At 43.8% G+C, this 17,889-nt stretch overlaps 1 long non-coding RNA gene across 1 annotated transcript; it reads left to right on the top strand.

Annotated features, from left to right (window-relative positions):
• The first annotated feature begins 1,709 nt into the window (after nt 1-1,709).
• LOC123512662 lies at nt 1,710-2,254 on the top strand. The gene is made up of 2 exons (XR_006677157.1): nt 1,710-1,748; nt 1,854-2,254. It is a non-coding gene; the product is annotated as an uncharacterized LOC123512662 (long non-coding RNA).
• Nucleotides 2,255-17,889: the final 15,635 nt, after the last annotated feature.

Consider the following 17,889-nt stretch of genomic DNA (forward strand, 5'->3'; position numbering starts at 1 on the left):
CTTTGTATGTGTAGTATGTCATTTGCATATGAAAATGAATGAAAATTAATGAAATGTTCAATACAGTGTATAATGCAGTTCTGATGTGTGTATATTAATTTTCCGTTGGATGTACGATAATATTAGGCAAAATACGATAATTCTGGTGGTTCGGTACGACAATGTGGGCTAGAAAAGTTAACATCACTGCTCCCAAGATCACTTCTCTTATCACAAAAGAGGAGACTTAGGAGACACAGGGTGAAATCTAATATAATTTAAAAGGGTCCCTCAGAGACGGTTGCAAATAGCACTAGTTTGACAATGTTTAAAAACAGATTAGATAAGCACTTAAATTTATTAGATTTATAATTATGTATAGCACTGCATGATAGTTTTTATAAGAAATTTACTATAGTTAAATAAGACATGGTCCCCATGTATGGGGACCACAAATTGTAGAGGATTTCGCTGCAGGACTTAGCCCTGTTAATGGGCCAAATATTTAGAATTAGTATATAATGTATTGTGTACTTGTAAGTGTATCTTTAAGTACTGATGACGAGGTCGCTGTGCGACTGATACAGGATAACCTAGATGGGCCCTGGTGGCCCTTTGTTACCGTATTATTTATGTTATGTTATGTTATGTTATGAAATCATCAGAGATTCTTGGCAAAGACATCATCGGCGCAGACGTTCTCGCGCAGACCATCACTTCACCCCATATAAAGGACCTCATCGTCTGTAGAGAAGTTTCTCATGAAGAAAGAAGGTCTTCCAAGTGGCGGACGACCAGCGTAACGAGTTGATTCACCCGACTAGTCTACACTTGTAGCGCAAACACTGTTAGAGTTTAGGAATTACCCCGCCGTTTTTGCAGTGAGACGACGCTGTGTGTGTAAAAATAAAACTAATTTATATTTACCTCTCAGACTCCATTTTCTTTTCAGCCCAGTAGAAGCACATCTTCCCATTTTCTTTTGAGTGCTGTAGGAGTAATTCAGACAAATCTGTTACTGCCTTCTAAACTTAAACATTGATAATTTTTCATATAACTAACAATACTAAAACATTTCTTTCAGGTAAATAACGCCTTTGACCGTTGGAAATATACTGAAGTGTGTAATTACTACCTAATTAAGAGGGAATTGCTAACACTACTTTATATATATCCCCGGAATCATGCCAAGTCTGTTTTTCAATTTGCCAAACACTCTTTCATAAATAGAAAATGTCAAAATCTTTCAAACTCCAACTCCCCTCGTGACTTCTGGTATCTGGCCAAAAACATCAACAACTTTACTTCTTCATCTTTCCCTCCTTTATTTTATCCTGATGGCACCACTGCCACCTCATCTGTCTCCAAAGCTGATCTCTTTTCTCAAACCTAAAAACTCCACCTTGGATGATTCTGGGCCAATGAGGCACGAGTGATAGTTTCTCCTTGTATTAAGTTATGGCATCTCAGTGAGGCTTTCTTTTCACTCTTTTTGTTGCCCTTCGCTAGTGCCCTTTTGTCATATAGAAAACATCATTCAAGCTTTTACCACTGTCTCCTATTCTCCCTCCTCCTGAGAGTCATACCACTAATTTTGGCGCAGGTGGGCGGTGTGGTGATGCCAGTTCGGGTGGTGGGTGGTGGCGTGGCAAGGGGCACTGTCTCCGTCGGGATGAGGTAGAGGCACGAGCTGCACTGCTCACACCCACTCTGGAGCAAGGCTTCCGTCGTCCTCCACCCCAACTAGTGCCACTGTTACCTGGAGATTGGTGAGTACTGTTTGATAGATTGATAGATGAATGGATAAGCAGATAAAAAGATAGACAAATAAACCCGCCTGCTGATCATGTCAGAGTCCTGCACCTGCCCACCAGATCCACCGGTCCAAGCACATCGAGGGGATCTATGTGCTGGGGTGTGAACGAGGCAGTGGCTTCATCCATCCTCGGATACAACAACAGCTCCAGACCCACGACATTTCCCTCCTGCACCATCCACACTCCCACCACAGCCACAACCACGAGCCCGGCCCCACCACCCACACCCTGGAGCAAAGGGAGTCGTCCACTTCAGAGCATGCGGAGTGGCCTGACAGTGGAGGAGGGCCCCACACCTCACTGGCAGAGGAGAACGTTGAGCACATCCTCTTAGGTGAGGAGTGGCTGCAGGGGAAGCAAGTGTACCAGGATTGCTCACTTAACACTCCTATGCTCTCTGCAACGTCCATCATTTCTTTTCATAATACAGGAATCCCAATCAAGTTTCTTTTTCTCTCTTTACTTTAGATATTCAATAGGAACTACTATTATGCAAATCCTTGCTAATGTTACACTGCTGACACTTGACCTCTGTTTCATTTGTGCAGAAAATGAGTCTGGGAGGAGGGAGGTGATGACTTCCCACTGCCACCCACCTGTTCCAACCTGAGAGTGATGGGCCACACCCTTGTCCTGGCCAGGTCCTCCTTCCAGGTGGTGGGGCTCCATCCTTTCACTTCCTACTGGTTCCTGCTCCTGCCTCACTACAAGGGTGTGCTGGGTGTGCCTTCCAACATGCAGTCTTTTACAACACCACAGGATGGTGAGCTTTTGGGCACATGGCCTCACCTGTGTTAGGGCTGGCACCTCAGTAGAGGATGCTTTTTTTCTTTTGGGTTTTGTTTTTGTTCCCCTTGGCCAGCATCCCACATATATATAAAAGTTTTCAAGTGAACAAAGGTATGGTGTTAAGAGAAAGAAAATACTTGCCTTGTCTGTTAACTGAAATATATTCAAGGTTGCTTGCTTGTTTGATTAGAGTACTTAATGGTTGTAAATTAATAGCTCCTCTAATCAAGGAAATTCTTTAGAGACATTATCATTAGAATTTCTTCAGTATAATGAGAGATGCATCACTTAGCTCTGTTCCTGGTGTTGGCAGTGCCTGCAGGGTGGCCAGTGCTCTCAAGGTGGTGGGCCGCCAGAGTGGGGCAGGACACATATGCCCTCACCCTTCACTGGCGACCACTGCCCCACACCTTGCCCACGGCATCATCAACAGGTATCAGGTGAGTGCTGGAATGTTCACCTCCACACACTTGTACACACACACACACACACACACACACACACACACACACACACACACACACACACACACACACACACACACACGGTTTTGATAAAGTACCACATCAGAGATTACTATGGAAAATTAAAAACATAGCTGGCTTACAGGGAAAATTACATTAAGCCCCCGCACTTGGCAAATTAATTAGTCTGGCGAAACTACCTCCAAATGCGAATTTCGCCAAGCACGAGTTCTTTATACCATATAAATTACCTAAAAAAAATGCCTCAATCAGTCTTTGGTCATTGCCAAAATCCCTCTTTTGACCCCTAAAATACCTTTTTTCGAGCTGAAATAAAATCTTTTGCCTTCACATAATAGAACACATGTACAAAACAGACCAATAAACAATAAATAAAGCTAATAAGACATGATATAAAAGTTGTAACTCCCGTTTTTCCACCCGTTTCTCTCGCTCACTTTCATCCTTGCCGCCACCACCATTGTCCTTACCCCCACCGGTACCACCTGTTTCGCTGGTAGAGGCCTTGTTGGAGGTAAATTGCCAGAATTAGTTCCCATGCTAGCAGAACAGAGGACAGGACAAACAAAATGGCTGAAGGGGCTCTCACTTTGCGTTCTGATAAGTTTAGAGAGAGGTCTGACGTCACCGGGGAGCCGCGTGGTTCGCCGTGCGGCCGCCAGGGACCGCCAAGTTTTAATTCAAATCGCCAAGCGTGCACTCGGTGGTCTGTGGCCACCCTACCGCCAAAAGTGAATTTCACTAAGCTGAGATTCGCCAAGTGTGGGGGTTTTCTGTATATATTGGACTGAATAACAAACTTCTTAAAAGACAGAAAAATGAGAACAGTGATAAAGGGTGAAGAATCAAAATGGTGTAGAGTTATTAGTGGAGTTCCACAGGAAACAGTTCTGGCCCCAGTAATGTTCATTCATAGTTTTTTTTTCTTTTTACGTAGGGAAGAGGGCCAGCCAAGGGCAAAAAAAAGGAAGTTAAAAAAGGCCCACTTGAGTGCTGGCTCTCTAAAAAGTGCAAAAAGTGCCAAAACCGTCAGCCAGAATTAGGGGAGCAAATGCCTCGATACCTCCCTCTTGAAAGAAGACAAGTTGTACGAATTCGGAAATACAGATGCAGGAGGGAGTTCCAGAGTTTACCAGTGAAAGGGATGAATGACTGAGAGTACTGGTTAACTCTTGCATTAGAGAGTTGGATAGAATAGGGATGAGAGGAAGAAGAAAGCCTTGTGCAGCGAGGCCACAGGAGAAGGGAGGCATGCAGTTAGCAAGATCAGTAGAACAGTTACCATGAAAATAGCGATAAAAGATAGAAAGGGATGCAACATTTCGGCGGTGAGAAAGAGACTGAAGACAGTTAGTGAGAGGAGGGGAGTTGATGAGACGAAAAGCTTTCGATTCCACCCTATCAAGCAAAGCTGTGTGACTGGAACCCCCCCAAACATGCGAAGAGTACTCCATACAGGGACGGATAAGGCCCTTATACAGAGTAAGCAGTTGGAGGGGCGAGAAAAACTGTCGGAGACGCCTCAGAACACCTAACTTCATAGAAGCTGTTTTAGCAAGAGATGAGATGTGAAGTTTCCAGTTAAGATTATGAGCAAAGGACAGACCGAGGATATTCATTGTGGAAGAGGGAGACAGTTGAGTGTCATTGAAGAAGAGGGGGATAGTTGTCTGGAAGGTTATGTCGAGTTGATAGATGGAAGAATTGAGTTTTTTGAGGCATTGAAAACTACTATATTTTCTCTGCCCCAATCGGAATACTTAGAAAGATCGGAAGTCAGGCGTTCCGTGGCGTCCCCGCGTGATCTGTTGACTTCCTGAAGGGTTGGACGTCTCTGAAAGAACGTGGAAAGATGTAGGGTGGTATCATCAGCGTAGGAGTGGATAGGGCAAGAAGTTTGGTTAAGAAGATCATTAATGAGTAATAGAAAGAGAGTGAGTGACAGGACAGAACCCTGAGGAACACCACTATTAATAGGTTTAGGAGAAGAACAGTAGCCGTCTACCACAGCAGTAATAAAGCGGTCGGAAAAGAAACTTGAGATAAAGTTGCAGAGAGAAGGATAGAAATCAAAGCTTTATGCCAGACTGTCAAAAGCTTTTGATGTGTCTAACGTGTATCATGATGTGGTAGAGGAGGTGGAGGCTGTGGCGTAGTGGATGAGGTGGTGAGCACAGAATCGGGCAGACATCCACGCATAGATTCGAATCCCACCATATATCACTTTGAAGCTATGCCATTTGTCGAGTGGTTTAAAGTTACCTACATGTCACCGTGATACTCAGGTTCGAGGTGGTCACACCAAAGATGTGCTTGGGTGGTGATATGGGCCCTAATATGGGTACCACTACGAATAAAATTGCCTGCGCCACTAATGGGTGGAAGTAGAACAGCGCTTCCCACATATACTCTTCAAGTATGCCTACAGGTGCTATAGGCCATAACATAAAAAAAAAATAATAAATAATAATAAGACCGTATGTAGAAGAGACTTTAAGAAATGTATAGTTTTCCAAACAGAAGCATAGCAACATGGAACAACTTGGATAAAACAATGGTTCAAGCAAGAAATATTCCTGACTTTAAGGCTAAACTGGACAGATATGGAGACAGGATAGCACGAGCATGGCTCTTTTCCTGTAAAACACAACTAGGTAAACACACACACACACATACACACACAAACACACACACACACACACACACACACACACACACACACACACACACACACACACACACACACACACGGCCCGGTAGCTCAGTGGTTAGAGCGCTGGCTTCACAAGCCAGAGGACCGGGGTTCGATTCCCCGGCCGGGTGGAGATATTTGGGTATGTCTCCTTTGACGTGTAGCCCCTGTTCACCTAGCAGTGAGTAGGTACGGGATGTAAATCGAGGAGTTGTGACCTTGTTGTCCCGGTGTGTGGTGTGTGCCTGGTCTCAGGCCTATCCGAAGATCGGAAACAATGAGCTCTGAGCTCGTTCCGTAGGGTAACGTCTGGCTGTCTCGTCAGAGACTGCAGCAGATCAAAAGGTGAATTACACGCGCGGAGCCGTCGAGCAGGACGCACGCATCTGAGCAGCTCGCTGAGATTACTTCAAAAGGAGTTAGACCACAGGCCTAGATGTATGTATAGGGGGAGAGGGGGCCATAGGTTCTCCTATCTCCAAAGGAAATAAGTGTTAGACCACATATAGATAATTAATGAACAACGAGAGAGAGAGATGGAACCAAGTAGCGCTGCCAGGCGCACGACAGAACCAAAACATACGGCGAGTGGGAACCAACGCATTATAGAAACCCCTATAGGTTTAAGAAAACTGACTGATGATAGTATGGATAAGGATTTCGCGGGTTTCCGGGATGAACGAAGTAATATGAGAAGACTTGTTTATGTAGAAAGGGAATTAAGAAACATGAAGGAGGTGATAACCAGTCTTATGGATAAACAAGACCGACTGCTTGCAGAAAACACAGCCCTGAAACCAAGAGTAACTGAATGTGAAATAAACCAAGAATTGAAAGAGGAGATTGTAGAAATAAGGAAGCAAAATGACGTTCTTAAAACAACATGTCAAAATTATGAAAGTTCTCTAAAGAACTTGCAGGATAAAGTGCAGCACGGGATTACAGACAGGGTAGAAGGTGGTCTAGGTGATAACAAGTTGAAAGAATTAAGAAATTAATGGAAACAAGAGCAAGAAGAGGAAAAAGTCAAATTTTCAGAAGTGGTAAGGAGGCAAATTCAGGAGAACACCAAAGTCGCTATAATAGAGGCTATCAAGGAGAAGGAAGATTTAGTGCGAGATGCAGTGGACAAGAAAAAAAGCTTTGTGATTTATAGGATGAGTAAAAAGAAAAATCCAAATAAATTCACAAGAGAACATGAAGAAAGGAAATGGCCAAAACAGTTATCAAACGAGTACAAGAACAGCACACAAGAATTTGAGCAGGAGGTAGAGGAAGTGATTAGACTAGGAAGGTACAGTGAAAGAGGAAAGAGACCAATGAAGGTGAAAATGAGATCTCAAGTGGCCGTAGAAAAAATATGGCTAGAAAAGGAAGCTGGCCGATGATATCAATCACAAGGAAATATGGATGAAAAGAGATATGAACATAGAGGAAAGGAAAAGGAGAAATTGCTAAGTGAAGCTAAGGAAAAAAAACGAGAAAAGGACAGAAATAGAGAAGAATTTTTACTGGAGGGTTCTGGATATGAGACTAAAGAAGTGGTATCTAAGAAAAAGAGGAGGTCGTGGAGGAAGTAATAAATTAAGAGTGACTTATACTAACATAGATGGTTTGTTATCAAGTACGTAATTGGAAGAGGAGGCAGGAGAAGAGAAGAGGAAAACTTTCTTTACTTTATCCTTCCTATAATCTTCCTTTGTCACTCACTCCTTTCTCCTTCCTTTGCTCTTTGTTTTTCTGTCCTTCTTTATTTTGTATTTTTCTTCCATTTTCTCTTTATTTATCTTCCTTCCTTATTTCACTACTTCCAATTTTCCTTCCTCCCCTCCTCATTGCTTTTCTTTTCCTTCTTCCTTAATTACTTCCTTCCTTCGTTCTTCCTTCCTTCTCTCTTTCTTCCCTTTCTTTCTAAGACAGTACATTAATTTCTTCATTGTTTTCATCTTTCCTTACTTCGTTTTCTGTACATTTCTTCCTTCCTTCTTTACTTCCTTCCATTCTTCTCTCCTCCTTTGCCTTTTACAGCGGAAGCATCGACCTTTCCTCCTTTCCTCCTACATTGTTCTTCCTCTAAAACTATCAACAGTGGTGTTCCACAGGGTTCTGTCCTATCACCCACTCTCTTTCTATTATTCATCAATGATCTCCTAAATCTGACTCAATGCCCTATCCACTCCTATGCTGATGATACCACCTTGCATTATTCAACAGCGTTCAACAGACGCCCAACCCAACAACAATTAAATGACTCAAGGCGAGATGCTATAGGACGCCTAACTTCTGATCTTTCACTTGTTTCTGATTGGGGCAGAGAAAACCTGGTTTTGTTCAATGCCTCAAAACTCAATTTCTACAACTATCTACTCGACATAACCTTCCAGACAACTATCCTCTCTTCTTCAATAACACTCAACTTCCCTCTCCTCTACATTAAACACACTCGGTCTATCCTTCACTAAAAATCTAAACTGGAAATTTCACATCTCTACTCTTGCTAAATCAGCTTCCAAGAAGTTAGGTGTCCTGTCGTCTTCGTCCATTTTCTCTCCTCCCAGCTGCTTGCTCTGTACAGGGCCTTATCCGCCCGTGTATGGAGTATGGCTCTCATGTCTGGGGGATCCACACAGCTTTACTAAACAAGGTGGAATCTAAAGCTTTTCGTCTTATCAACTCTTCTCCTCTAACTGACTGTCTTGATTCTTTAAGTCACCGCCGCAATGTTGCATCTTTATCTGTCTTCTACCGCTGTTTTCATGCTGTCTGCTCTTCTGAACTTGCTAACTGCATGCCTTCCCCTCCTGCGGCCTCGCTGCACAAGACTCTCTACTTCTTCTCATCCCTATTCTGTCCATCTTTCTAATGCAAGAGTTAACCAGTATCTTCACTCCTTCATTCCCTACACTGGTAAACTCTGGAACTCTACCTGTGTCTGTATTTCCACCTGCCTATGACTTAAACTCTTTCAAAGAGGAGTGTCAAGACACCTCTTACGTTAACTGGACCCTCCTTTTAGATTTTTTGTTTTCTCTTTCTCCTACTTTCCTCTTAACAGGGCCTGGCAACCAGCGGATTTTTTTTCCAACACTTTGTTTTCCTTGGCCAGTGCCCTTGTAATGTTTTGTCTCCTCCTCTACTTCATTCGTCATCTTTATACACTCTTACGTTTCTCCTCCTTTTCTTCCATTAAAACACTCTCTCTCTCTCTCTCTCTCTCTCTCTCTCTCTCTCTCTCTCTCTCTCTCTCTCTCTCTCTCTCTCTCTCTCTCTCTCTCTCTCTCTCTCTCTCTCTCTCTCTCTCTCTCTCTCTCTCTCTCTCTCTCTCTCTCTCTCTCTCTCCCCTTCACTCATCCTTCCATCCTTTCACTCTATCATTCAAGAGGTCACTCTTCCTCCTCCTCCTCCTCCTCCTTCCATGTAAAGACTCAAACATCATGTATTTTGTTCTCAGTTTCCTTCATTTGTTACTTCCGCCCTCCGTCCATCCTTCCTTTTCCTTCCTTCCTTCCTTCCTTCCTTTCTCTCCCTCTCCTTCAGTTTTCCCTCCAGTTACAGGAACTAACACAAAAGTAGTCTGCCTTGCTTTCCTTTTTTTTTTTTTTTTTACATCCCTTTTTTCATTTTCTCTCTCTCTCTCTCTCTCTCTCTCTCTCTCTCTCTCTCTCTCTCTCTCTCTCTCTCTCTCTCTCTCTCTCTCTCTCTCTCTCTCTCTCTCTCTCTCTCTCTCTCTCTCTCTCTCTCTCTCTCTCTCTCTCTCTCTCTGATCATTTCTTTCTTCTAACATTTCTTCTTTTTTCCTCCTCCTCCTCCTCCTCCTCCTCCTCCTCCTCCTCCTCCTCCTCCTCCTCCTCCTCCCTCCTCCTCCTCCTTCTCCTCCATCTTTTCTTCTTTATTCCATCCCTTCTCTGTTAGTTTCCTTCATATTCTTGCTTGATTTTAGTTCTTTCTTCTTTCTCAATCCAATTTTCTCATTTCCTCTCTGTTTTCTCTCTCTCCTACTTTTTGCTGTCATTTTCCTTGTTTCCTCTTATTTTCCTATCTCTTTTCCTTCTTTACGTGATTTTAGCAATCTTCATTGCATCTTCTCCAACCTATTATCTTTATTTCCTTCTCCTCGTTCTCCTCGTCCTCCTCCTCCTCCTCTTTAAACTTTTTCTCCATGTCCTCTTCCTCATTTACCTCTTCTCTTCTCTCTCTCTCTCTCTCTCTCTCTCTCTCTCTCTCTCTCTCTCTCTCTCTCTCTCTCTCTCTCTCTGCCAGCTGATTAGCACCGCTGAAGCTGATTAGCACCGCTGAAGGAAAAAGGGCCAAGCTCGGTAAAGGCGAGTTGGGGTTCCTCGAATTTTTCCACTGACATACATGATTTGAATTTAGTTGAGGAAGCAATTAATGGGACAGAAATATTCTGCACTCAAAGTGACCTCAGGGCTCAGGCTGCAGGGCGACTGCGGCATGGTGGATGGCATCAAGCTGTCCTACAGCAGGACCTCCTGCTGGTGCTGGAAGAGGCGGCGGCTCCTGGCTGCCTTTACCTTCCACGGCAAGGAGACTGGGCTACACGCCGCCGCCCAGGTGGCGACCATCAAGCTGGACCGTCTGATGAAGAAGGACGGGAGACTCCAGTTACCGTGACTTGCTTTGCGGGTGGCACCCGTGTCTTTGAGAAGGAAATGCCCCTGGCTGACCTTCTGCGGGCTCTCAAGTGCACCGCCAGAGGGAACCAGGCGGCCCTCTACTTCTGCCTCGTAGGTGAGAAAAAGGGAAGCAGTCAGGCCTACACAGCGCTGTTCTGCAATGGCAAGCGGGTTGGGGATGGCGACATTGCCGGCCGCTCGGGAGGGTGCTCCGGCAGGCCCGCCTCCATCCCGAGGCTGACTTCCAGGACGCCCTGGACCAGGTCAGCACGGATCCTGAGGATGACTTCCAGGACGCCTTGGACCAGGTCAGCCAGGATCCTGAGGATGACTTCCAGGACGCCCTGGACCAGGACAGCACGGATTCTGAGGCTGACCTGGACGTGGAGAGTCTGGGTTATGAGGGTGACCTGGAAAGCGCCAGCCTAGATTCTGAGACAGACCCAGAAGAAATCAGTCTGGACTATGATGCTGACCTGGAAAGCGACAGCCAGGACTCTGATAACGCTCAATCTAGATTCTGAGGATAACCTGTAAGAGGTCTGTCTAGATTATGAGGATTTTGAGGCTGACGCACCCTCACATAGGCAAGAGCAGGCAGTAGGGGCAGGATACGAGGGTGAAGGCGAAGCCTTATGGCAGAGCAGCTGGACATCCTTCCAGCCTGGTTGGTGCAGTGGTTGGCCGTTCTACTAACCTAACCTAACCTAACCAATGAAACCAACCTAACCTAACAACGAAACCAGCCTAACCTAACAACGAAACCAACCTAACCTAACAACGAAACCAACCTAACCTAACCAACGAAACCAACCTAACCTAACAACGAAACCAACCTAACCTAACAACGAAACCAACCTAACCTAACAACCTAACCTAACAACGAAACCAACCTAACCTAACAACGAAACCAGCCTAAAACCAACCTAACCTAACAACGAAACCAGCCTAACCTAACAACGAAACCAACCTAACCTAACAACGAAACCAACCTAACCTAACAACGAAACCAACCTAACCTAACAACGAAACCAACCTAACCTAACAACGAAACCAACCTAACCTAACAACGAAACCAACCTAACCTAACAACGAAACCAACAACGAAACCAACCTGACCTAACCAACGAAACCAACCTAACCTAACCAACGAAACCAACCTAACAACGAAACCAACCTAACCTAACAACGAAACCAACCTAACCTAACCAACGAAACCAACCTAACCTAACAACGAAACCAACCTAACAACGAAACCAACCTAACCTAACAACGAAACCAACCTAACCTAACAACGAAACCAGCCTAACCTAACAACGAAACCAACCTAACCTAACAACGAAACCAACCTAACCTAACAACGAAACCAACCTAACCTAACAACGAAACCAACCTAACCTAACAACGAAACCAACCTAACCTAACAACGAAACCAACCTAACCTAACAACGAAACCAACCTAACCTAACAACGAAACCAACCTAACCTAACAACGAAACCAACCTAACCTAACAACGAAACCAACCTAACCTAACCAACGAAACCAACCTAACCTAACCAACGAAACCAACCTAACCTAACAACGAAACCAACCTAACCTAACAACGAAACCAACCTAACCTAACAACGAAACCAACCTAACCTAACAACGAAACCAACCTAACCTAACAACGAAACCAACCTAACCTAACAACGAAACCAACCTAACCTAACAACGAAACCAACCTAACCTAACAACGAAACCAACCTAACCTAACAACGAAACCAACCTAACCTAACAACGAAACCAACCTAACCTAACCAACGAAACCAACCTAACCTAACCAACGAAACCAACCAACCTAACAACGAAACCAACCTAACCTAACAACGAAACCAGCCTAACCTAACAAGGAAACCAACCTAACCTAACAACGAAACCAACCTAACAACGAAACCAACCTAACCTAACAACGAAACCAACCTAACCTAACAACGAAACCAACCTAACCTAACAACGAAACCAACCTAACCTAACAACGAAACCAACCTAACCTAACCAACGAAACCAACCTAACCTAACAACGAAACCAACTTAACCTAACTAACGACACCAACCTGACCTAATCTAACCGACAAGAACCGAGGCTTCCACTGCCCGCCGCTACCCACTGATCAGCACGCCACCACTGCCCACCAATTAACACTAAGGCCTCCTTCACACCACGCCTCTGCCACAAGTGACTTTACTTTCTATTTTCTTACTCTCTATTTACATTCTTTGTATTCTACTTTTACTTTCTCATGTTGTTCCTTTTTTTTCCTTAATTCTTCCTCCTTTTTTTTTTTTTTACGTTAAGGCCTATAGCGCCAGTAGGCTCACTTGAAGAGTGTATATATAGGAAGCGCAGTTCAGCTTCTGCCCATTAGTGGCGCAAGCAATTTTATTTATAGTGGTACCCATATTAGGCCCATATCACCACCCAAGCTCATCTTGGGTGTAACCACCTAGAACCTGGGTATCATGGTGACATGTAGGTAACTTTAAACCCCTCGACAAATGGCAAAGTGTTTAATTAAGGCTGTACGTGGTGGTGGGATTCAAACCTACGCGTGGATGTCTGGCCGATCCCACGCTCACCACCTTATCCACTGCGCCACCGCCTCCTTATTACTCACCTATACCTATTACTACTACAACCATCACTCCCAGCACCAGCACCATTACCAATAGCAACAAAAATAGCAAAACCAAACAAACCTATACAACTACACCCAAAACACCTTCACCAACACAACCTGCAGGCGCCCCACAGACAGCAACGCCCTTTCCTTCCTTCCTGTACCTTGAACACGTTCTGTGAGAGGCGACACAGCTGCTTCTGTTTGGCCACGAGGTGCGTCAAGTCACCTCAATCCTTTACCCTTACTTCGTAGACCTATTCTACATGACGTGCTTCTAACCTTTTCTCCCTCTCAGTTCTCTCTCTCTCTCTCTCTCTCTCTCTCTCTCTCTCTCTCTCTCTCTCTCTCTCTCTCTCTCTCTCTCTCTCCTCCAACCTATCCTTCATTTTTCTTCTCCATGACCTTTTCCTCCCTATCCTGTACCTTTTCCTTCTTTCCTCCTTCATTTTCCCTCCTCATTCCTTTTGTGTGGTTATGTTGTTGTGTCGGTAATGAAGGTGTCTGGAGGGTTGGTTTCTCTGCATCAGCGTGTTTAACAAGGAGGAGGAGGAGGAGGAGGAGGAGGAACAAGAAGAAAGATAAGGAATGAAAGAGAGGCACGGTGAAGAAGGAGAAGGGAGAAAGAGAAAAGGAGGAAAAGAGAGGCTTAATGAAAAGGATGAGGAGAAGAGAGAAAGGGAAGAGAATGCAGTAGGTCCTCGTTATACGGTAGTTCTTTATCCGGTAAATTCATAGTTACGGTATTTGGAAATTACTACCCTCGATTCGATATACGGTAAGAAAAATTCGCAGATACGGTATCCGCTCATGTCATCCAAGAGGGCCCAGCGTGGGGAGCAGGGTGATGACGTCATCCACACCACACCTCCCCGCCACTCACAGTACTAACTTTAACTTGACCACCCTTGGAATCTCTTATCTCTTCCCCTTCCCCCCCTTTTTAACTGCATTACATGTTACTTACATGCATTACTAATTAGATGAATAAATGGAATATTAAAGGGTTTATTGTAAGCACTAATATATTCATAGTAATCATGGCAAACATTTAAAGCCTACTACCAGCGGTGAACCATGCAGCAACTGATAAAGGGCACAGATGGGCCTGGCAAACCCACTATCAGTGAATAGTGGAAGTTGTATAACATCAAGCACGCCTTAGATAACATCAAGTCATCTTGGGACGAAGTGAAGACGTCTACCATGAACTTGGCGTGGAATAAAGTATGGCCAGAATGCGCACATGACTTCCCAGGCTTCGCTGAAAACAACATCGGTGCGATCAGAAATGACATAGTAAATCTGTGCCATAGGGCTGGCTTCGATGTTGATGATGATGATGATGTTCAAGATCTTTTGGAAAGCCATGCTGAATCTCTCTCAAATGATGAACTTATGGAGCTAGACAAGGCATCACAGGAGGCAGAAAAAGAGGGAGACGAGGAAGAACCTGTGCGTGGACATCAAAACTCTTAGAGAATGTCTCGGTGGTATCGAAAAGCTCTGAAAACTCTGAACTCTGAAGGAACGTGACCCAAATTCTGCCAGGAGTAGTAAAGTGGCTCATGACATAAAGAAAAGTGTCAAGATTTATCAAGAAATCTATGATGAAAAATCAAGAAAAACTAAACAGTCCTCCATCTACTCGTTCTTCAAGCCAGTCAGACATGCCGTCCTTGTGCTGACCCTGCTACAGGTGGCGCTTCCTCAATATTCTCTTTCTTCAAACCATTGAAACGTGCCGACCCCGCTACAGCTGGCCCTTCTACATCTGCTTCCGACAGAGCAGACGACGATGTCTTATGCTGTCTGATTTCAGCGGAAGATGAGTAAGGGCTGAAAATTTCAGCCCTTACTCATCTTCCGCTGAGTGGGCGTGACCAGTGGCAAATTTCGAATTTCCCAAGAGTGACTCCGAAAACAATCCAAGATCGACCCAAGATTTGAAAAAGACAAGAATTAACACAATTTTCCTGAAATAAGATTAATTCTTACCTTTCAGTATTACTGCAGGTATACACGAGTTGGTGGTTTGTCTACTTCGCTCTCAATGGCATCCTCCGCAGCTGGATGCAGTGGTGCCACATTTTCCTCTTTTCCTTGACGTTCTCTCTCGACGCACCTTCGGTAACACTGCCCACTTTTCACGTCTTTAATAAGGGATGTTGATGGTTGCCATTGATAGCATGGTACCTCTTGACGGCTGATCGCTTGTTTGGCAAGAAGTCTGTTTGACGAGGTGGACACACCAAGCCTGTTTGTTTGCTTTGTTTTTATCATGTTGAGCTGCGAAAATACCCGTTCCACACATGCAGACGAATGTGGCAGAGCTAACAGACCGCACATGAATTTTGATAAACAGGCAAAACTAGGCTCATTGTTCCCATCCTTCACTGATTTTAATTCACTCCAGAATGCAGTTGCCTTCTCATTAAGATTCTTCACTGCTTCTTTTGCATATAGCAAATCCTTCCACTGATCTTGCAAGACGTCCAATTCATCCTCCTTCACAAGGATTGGAAAACTGAGTGCTAATTTTAATATGTCACTTGAGTTCCTCTTGGGTGATAAAGATTCTCTCGGGTCGATGATTCTTAACAATTAAAGCACACTGTCGCCATGAAAAGTGAATCTTTTTTGCATCTGTAGGCACAGTTCTACCAGAAACTTTCGGCAGTCGAGACGAAACATTTTGTCTTTCTTGGTCTCCCAAAGGTTCCTTGATTAGCAAAGCTCCACACCTGCCACCAAGGTTAATTTCACTGATATCTTTGTACAAAGAATCATTTCTTGGGTCAATGAGAGATAAATCTTTGTTGGCTACCACTTCATCACGAACAAATATTCCCGTGATACTCCTGCACTCATCGGAAACTGTGGTGAAAAGTAATGCAAGACGGAAATATTCAGACTGGAATTCTAAATTCATTCTGTCCACTTTAGGGAGGATATAGTTCAAGAATAGCAGCATATACTTGGTTCCAGGAGTAATCATGGTCTTGTATATCATGGCAGCTCCATCATCATTTTTCTTTGCTTCACTTTGAAAAAAAAGTTGCAGTGCTTCCCACTGTTCGAGTATTCTGGCTATGACTTCTGATCTGGAAAGCCAACGAGTCTCTGATAATTTTAGCATTTTGTGCTTTGGAGCATGAACAATGTCCTGGATAATTTTCAGGTCATTTTGACGCTTGCTACAGCGTGCAAAATAGCAGCATACATTTCTTACAAATGTTTCGAGCCATGATGGAAAGTGTTTGCTAGCATGGCTTGAACACAGAACAAATGAATGACAGACACATCCCAATATGAAAACAGATGGACAATCCTTTTTAAGTAGTGCCTGAAATCCTTTGTTGGGCCCCAGCATAGTGGAACAGTTGTCACTGGAGAATCCAATAATATTTTCCATTGGTATGCCTTTACATTTTAGCAGTTCTTTCACTGACTGATAGAGTCCTTCTGCTGTTCCGTTTTCGACTTCAACAATATCCAATAGTGCGTCTGAAACTTTACACTTTTGTTCATCATAAAATCGCACCATCACCGCAACCGCAAGTACTTGCGATACTGACACATCAGTACATTCATCTATTATCAGAGAAAACCATTTTTCACTGCAAGCTTTTGCTACCCATTGTTTTTCTTAACCATACAATGCCGTCTTGCATCAAGTAAGAATTTTTTTTCTCTTTGCTTTCAAACTACGAGCCACTTCACATTTGGGAAACATTTGCTTCATGGTTTCTACCAGATGATCAATCTGCCTGAAGGGCACTCCGTGTTCGGCTACATACCCTGCCAGCAGAAGTTCTGCTTTGGAAACTTGATCATCTAGATTGTCTACCGCTGGTTTCTTTTTCAGATATGACTGAATTGCAATAGCACTTCTCTTAGCATTGTAGTTTTTCACGTGCTTTGCAGAAGCTTTATGTTGCATGAAAGAGGACTTGTTACAGTTTTTTAACTTAAAGTCACACACACTGCAGATAGCTGCACATTTATCATTTGGATCTGGTTTCACCCAGTCTTTAAGTTCAGGATTTTTAAGCCATTCCGCATTAAAAGCCTGCTGGTACCATGTTTTCTTCCTCTTTTTAGGCGGAGTACGGTCTCCACTCCCTCTGGGTACAGGATCATCGTTATCACTCATGGTGCACCACGAAAAGGGGTAACGAAACCTCACAGTTACGTAACTACGCAAGGTAAATTTGAGCCTTAAATCGTGAGCCACGCGAGATTACTGTTCCGCAACAGTGCGTAGGAATACTAAAGCCGCGCGCTGTCCACCGGAAGTCTCAACTCTTAACGCGTCTTATATAGGAACTATTCAAGTCCACCGTATAAACGAGTACGTGTCTCAGTCTGCCTGTTCCGTACGCTGTCCTGTTCGGGTCTGACTCTCAATTTGTCCTGTACACGTAATATGCAGTCTATATAGACCTTTACTGAGTGTTTGTGTTTCTTTATTTATTAAAAGAAATTCAAAAGTAGTTATTACATTAATCTGAGCCTATATAATTCTCTCTCTCTCTCTCTCTCTCTCTCTCTCTCTCTCTCTCTCTCTAAGAATCAAAATTTGACATATCCAGACATTCAAAACAAAATTAGACATGAAATATCCCAAGATTAAGGCAATTCTGCAAAAAATTTCCAAGATCCCAAGGCAAAGTGTGAAATCCCGAGATATTGGGAAATTTCCCAAGTCCTGGTCACCGTGGGCTGCCTGAAATCCCTACTGTCCCTTAGCCTCGGGAGGGACATCATCTGATACAATACATGGCGATTGAATGGTAAATAAAAAAACATTTTCTGTTTATTTCTTTTGC

The sequence above is a fragment of the Portunus trituberculatus genome, chromosome 34 (assembly GCF_017591435.1).
Source record: "Portunus trituberculatus isolate SZX2019 chromosome 34, ASM1759143v1, whole genome shotgun sequence".
NCBI lineage: Eukaryota > Metazoa > Arthropoda > Malacostraca > Decapoda > Portunidae > Portunus > Portunus trituberculatus.